General features: G+C 70.9%; 1 long non-coding RNA gene across 1 annotated transcript in view; it reads left to right on the top strand.

Annotated features, from left to right (window-relative positions):
• The first annotated feature begins 1,648 nt into the window (after positions 1 to 1,648).
• LOC147084899 (uncharacterized) overlaps positions 1,649 to 5,000 on the top strand; it is a 16,488-nt gene continuing 13,136 nt past the window's right edge. The window contains exon 1 of the long non-coding RNA XR_015075863.1: positions 1,649 to 2,001. This is a non-coding gene — a long non-coding RNA (uncharacterized LOC147084899). The remainder of the gene's footprint in view (positions 2,002 to 5,000) is intronic.

Raw genomic sequence — 5,000 nt, forward strand, 5'->3', positions numbered from 1 at the left:
CTCCCCCCTCCCCCAGACACCCCTCCCCTCCCCAGACACCCCTCCCCTCCCCCAGACACCCCTCCCCTCACCCCAGACACCCTCCCCTCCCTCAGACACCCCTCCCCCCTCCCTCAGACATTCCTCCCCTTCCCCCCAGACACCCCTCCCCTCCCTCAGACACTCCTCCCCTCCCCCAGACACCCCTCCCCTCCCCTCAGACATTCCCTCCCCTTCCCCCAGACACCCCTCCCCTCCCCAGACACCCCTCCCCTCCCTCAGACACTCCTCCCCTCCCCCAGACACCCCTCCCCTCCCCCAGACACCCCTCCCCTCCCTCAGACACCCCTCCCCTCCCTCAGACATTCCTCCCCTTCCCCCAGACACCCCTCCCCTCCCTCAGACACTCCTCCCCTCCCCCAGACACCCCTCCCCTCCCTCAGACATTCCTCCCCTTCCCCCAGACACCCCTCCCCTCCCCCAGACACCCCTCCCCTCCCTCAGACACTCCTCCCCTCCCCCAGACACCCCTCCCCTCCCACAGACACTCCTCCCCTCCCTCAGACACCCCTCCCCTTCCCTCCAGACACCCCTCCCCTTCCCCAGACACACCCTCCCCTCCCCCAGACACCCCCTCCCCCAGACACCCTCCCCTCCCCCAGACACCCCTCCCCTCCCCCAGACACCCTCCCCTCCCCCAGACACCCCTCCCTCCCCAGACACCCTCCCCTTCCCCCAGACACCCCTCCCCTTCCCCCAGACACCCCTCCCCTTCCCCCAGACACCCCTCCCCTTCCCCCAGACACCCCTCCCCCAGACACCCCTCCCCTCCCTCAGACACTCCCTCCCCTCCCTCAGACACCCCTCCCCTTCCCCCAGACACCCCTCCCCTTCCCCCAGACACCCCCTCCCCCAGACACCCCTCCCCTTCCCTCAGACACTCCTCCCCTTCCCCAGACACCCCTCCCCTTCCCCCAGACACCCCTCCCCCAGACACCCCTCCCCTCCCCCAGACACCCCTCCCCTCCCCCAGACACCCCTCCCCTTCCCCCAGACACCCCCTCCCCTCCCTCAGACACCCCTCCCCTCCCCCAGACACCCCTCCCCTCCCTCAGACACCCCTCCCCTTCCCCCAGACACCCCTCCCCCAGACACCCCTCCCCTTCCTCAGACACCCCTCCCCCAGACACCCTCCCTTCCCTCAGACACACCCCCCTCCCTCAGACACCCCTCCCCTCCCTCAGACACCCTCCCCTTCCCCAGACACCCCTCCCCTCCCCCAGACACACCCCCCTCCCTCAGACACCCCTCCCCTCCCCCAGACACCCCTCCCTTCCCCCAGACACCCCTCCCCTCCCCTCCCTCAGACACCCCTCCCCTCCCTCAGACACCCCTCCCCTCCCCCAGACACCCCTCCCCTCCCCAGACACCCCTCCCCTCCCCCAGACACCCCTCCCCTCCCACAGACACCCCTCCCCTCCCTCAGGACACCCCTCCCCTCCCCCAGACACCCCTCCCCTCCCTCAGACACCCCTCCCCTCCCTCAGACACCCCTCCCCTCCCCCAGACACCCCTCCCCTCCCCCAGACACCCCTCCCCTCCCACAGACACCCCTCCCCTCCCCCAGACACCCCTCCCCTCCCACAGACACCCCTCCCCTCCCCCAGACACCCCTCCCCTCCCTCAGCCACTCCTCCCCTCCCTCAGACCACTCCTCCCCTCCCCGTGACACCCTCCCCTCCCCCAGACACCCCTCCCCTCCGATGGGGGACTGGGTGTGGGCAGTGGGTTAATCGCTGACTTCTCACCCCTCCCCCCTGGGGTCAGACCCGGCCCCAGACAGAGAGGGTGAGGGGGCTGGTCTTCCGGATGATGTTTATGTTTCCTACGCCTCACGTATCGGAATACTAACCAGTCTAACTCTGCTCCTGTTTGCAGGAAAGGCAACAGAAAAAAAGGAAATAGAAAAAGAGGACATAATAAAAGCTGAAAACCCGAGCTTGACCTGGAAATTTATTATTGGTAAGAGCTGTTTCAAACTGGACAATAACAGGCGCTTAGCTTTCCCTCGCTCCCTCCCTCGCTCCCTCCCTCCGTCCTCACTCTCTCCCTCTGTCCTCGCTTCCTCCCTCCCCTTCTCCCTCCCTCGCTCTCTACTTTTTCTCCCTCTCCCCTCTCTCTCTCTCTCCCCTGTCTCTCCCTCTCTCCCCTCTCCCCCCCTCTCTCTCCCCCCTCTCACCCCTCTCTCTCCCCTCTCCCTCCCTCCTCTCTCCCCCTCTCTCTCCCCCTCTCGCTCCCCCCTCTCTCTCCCCCCCTCTCTCTCCCCCCCTCTCTCACCCCCCCTCTCTCTCCCCCCTCTCTCCCCCCTCTTCTCCCCCCTCTCTCTCCCCCCTCTTTCTCCCCCCCTCACTCTCCCCCCTCTCTCACTCTCCCCTCTCTCTCCCCCTCCCTCTCCCCCTCCCTCTCCCCACTCTCACCCCCCTCACTCCCTCACCCTCCCCCCCCCTCTCTCACCCCCCTCTCTCTCCCCCCCTCTCTCTCCCCCTCACTCTCCCCCCACTCTCTCCCCCCCTCTCTCCCCCCACTCATCTCCCCCCCTCTCTCATCTCCCCCTCTCTCTCCCCCCCTCTCTCTCCCCCTCTCTCTCTCCCCCTCTCTCTCCCCTCTCTCTCTCCCCTCTCACTCCTCCCCTCTCTCTCCCTCCCTCTCTCTCCCCCTCTCTCTCTCCCCTCTCTCTCCCCCTCTCTCTCCCCTCTCTCTCCCCCTCTCCCTCTCCCCCTCCCTCTCCCCCTCTCCCTCTCCCCCACCCTCACCCCCTCCCTCTCCCTCTCTCTCTCCCCCCCCTCTCTCTCCCTCTCTCCCCTCTCTCTCTCCCCTCTCTCTCCCCCTCTCTCTCCCCCTCTCTCTCCCCCTCTCTCTCCCCCTCTCTCTCTCCCCCTCTCTCTCCCCCTCTCGCTCCCCCTCTCTCTCCCCCCTCTCTCTCCCCCTCTCTCTCCCTCTCTCTCTCCCCCTCTCTCTCCCCCTCTCTCTCTCCCCTCTCTCTCCCCCTCTCTCTCCCCCTCTCTCCTCCCCCTCTCTCTCCCTCTCTCTCTCCTCTCTCTCCCCCTCTCTCTCCCCTCTCTCTCTCCACTCTCTCTCCCCCTCTCTCTCCCCTCTCTCTCCCCCTCTCTCTCTCCCTTCTCTCCCCCCCTCTCCCTCCCTCCCCCTCCCTCTCCCCCCTCTCCCTCCCTCGCCCCCCTCCCCCTCCCTCCCCCCTCCCCCTCCCTCTCCCCCCCCTCCACCCCTCCCCCTCCCCCACCCTCCCCTCCCCCTCCCTCTCCCCCCACCCCCTCCCACTCCCCCCTCCCTCTCCCCCCTCCCCCTCCCTCTCCCCCCCCCCACCCCCTCCCTCTCCCCCCTCCCTCTCCCCCCCTCCCCCCTCCCTCTCCCCCCCTCCCCCCTCCCTCTCCCCCCCTCCCCCTCCCTCTCCCCCCCACCCCCACCCTCTCCCCCCCTCCCCACCCTCACCCCCCCTCCCCCACCCTCTCCCCCCTCCCCCTCCCTCTCCCCCCTCCCCCTCCCTCTCCCCCACCCTCTACCCCCTCCCCCTCCCTCTCCCCCCCTCCCCCTCCCTCTCCCCCCCTCCCCCTCCCTCTCCCCCCCCTCCCCCACCCTCTCCCCCTCCCCCTCCCTCCCCCTCCCTCCCCCTCCCCCCCCCCTCCCCCTCCCTCCCCCTCCCTCCCCCTCCCTCTCCCTCCCCCTCCCTCCCCCTCCCTCTCCCTCCCTCCCCCTCCCTCTCCCTCCCTCCCCCTCCCTCTCCCTCCCTCTCCCTCCCCCTCCCTCTCCCTCCCTCACCCCCCTCCCCCTCCCTCTCCCCCCCTCCCCCTCCCTCTCCCCCCCTCCCCCTCCCTCTCCCCCCCTCCCCCTCCCTCTCCCCCTCCCTCTCCCCTCCCCTCCCTCTCCCCCTCCCCTCCCTCTCCCCCACTCCCCCTCCCCTCCCTCTCCCCCTCCCCTCCCTCACCCCCTCCCCTCCCTCTCCCCCTCCCCTCCCTCTCCCCCTCTCCCCCTCCCCACCCTCTCCCCCTCCCCTCCCTCTCCCCCTCCCCTCCCTCTCCCCCTCCCCTCCCACTCCCCCTCCCCTCCCTCTCCCCTCCCCTCCCTCTCCCCCTCCCCTCCCCCTCCCCTCCCTCTCCCCCTCCCCTCCCTCTCCCCCTCCCCTCCCTCTCCCCCCTCCCTCTCCCCCTCCCCTCCCTCTCCCCCCTCCCTCTCCCCCTCCCCTCCCTCTCCCCCTCCCCTCCCTCTCCCCCTCCCCACCCTCTCCCCCACCCTCCCTCTCCCCCACCCCTCCCTCTCCCTCTCCCCCTCCCCCTCCCCTCCCTCTCCCCCTCCCCCTCCCCTCCCTCTCCCCCTCCCCCTCCCCTCCCTCTCCCCCTTCCCCTCCCCCTCCCCCTCCCCTCCCTCACCCCCTCCCCCTCCCCTCCCTCTCCCCTCCCTCTCCCCCTCCCCCTCCCTCCCTCTCCCCCTCCCCTCCCTCCCCCCTCCCCTCCCTCCCCTCCCCTCCCTCCCCCTCCCCCTCCCCTCCCTCCCCCTCCCCCTCCCTCTCCCTCCCTCCCCCTCCCTCTCCCCTCCCTCCCCCTCCCCTCCCCTCCCCTCCCTCCCTCTCCCCTCCCTCTTCCCCTCCCCTCCCTCTCCCCTCCCTCTTCCCCTCCCCTCCCTCTCCCCCTCCCTCTCCCCCTCCCTCTCCCCCTCCCTCTCCCCCTCCCTCTCCCCCTCCCTCTCCCCCTCCCCTCCCTCTCCCCTCCCTCTCCCCCTCCCTCTCCCCCTCCCTCTCCCCCTCCCCTCCCTCCCCCTCCCCTCCCTCTCCCCTCCCTCTCCCCCTCCCTCTCCCCCTCCCTCTCCCCCTCCCTCTCCCCCTCCCCTCCTTCTCCCCCTCTCTCCCCCTCTCTCTCCCCCTCTCTCTCCCTCTCTCTCCCCCCCCCTCTCCCCTCTCTCTCCCCCTCTCCCCCCCCTCTCCCCCTCTCTCTCCCCCTCTCTCTCCCCCT

The sequence above is a fragment of the Somniosus microcephalus genome, unplaced genomic scaffold (genome assembly GCF_052327205.1).
Source record: "Somniosus microcephalus isolate GS21.2 unplaced genomic scaffold, FLI_Smic_1.0 unresolved_chr9, whole genome shotgun sequence".
In the NCBI taxonomy this organism is placed as follows: domain Eukaryota; kingdom Metazoa; phylum Chordata; class Chondrichthyes; order Squaliformes; family Somniosidae; genus Somniosus; species Somniosus microcephalus.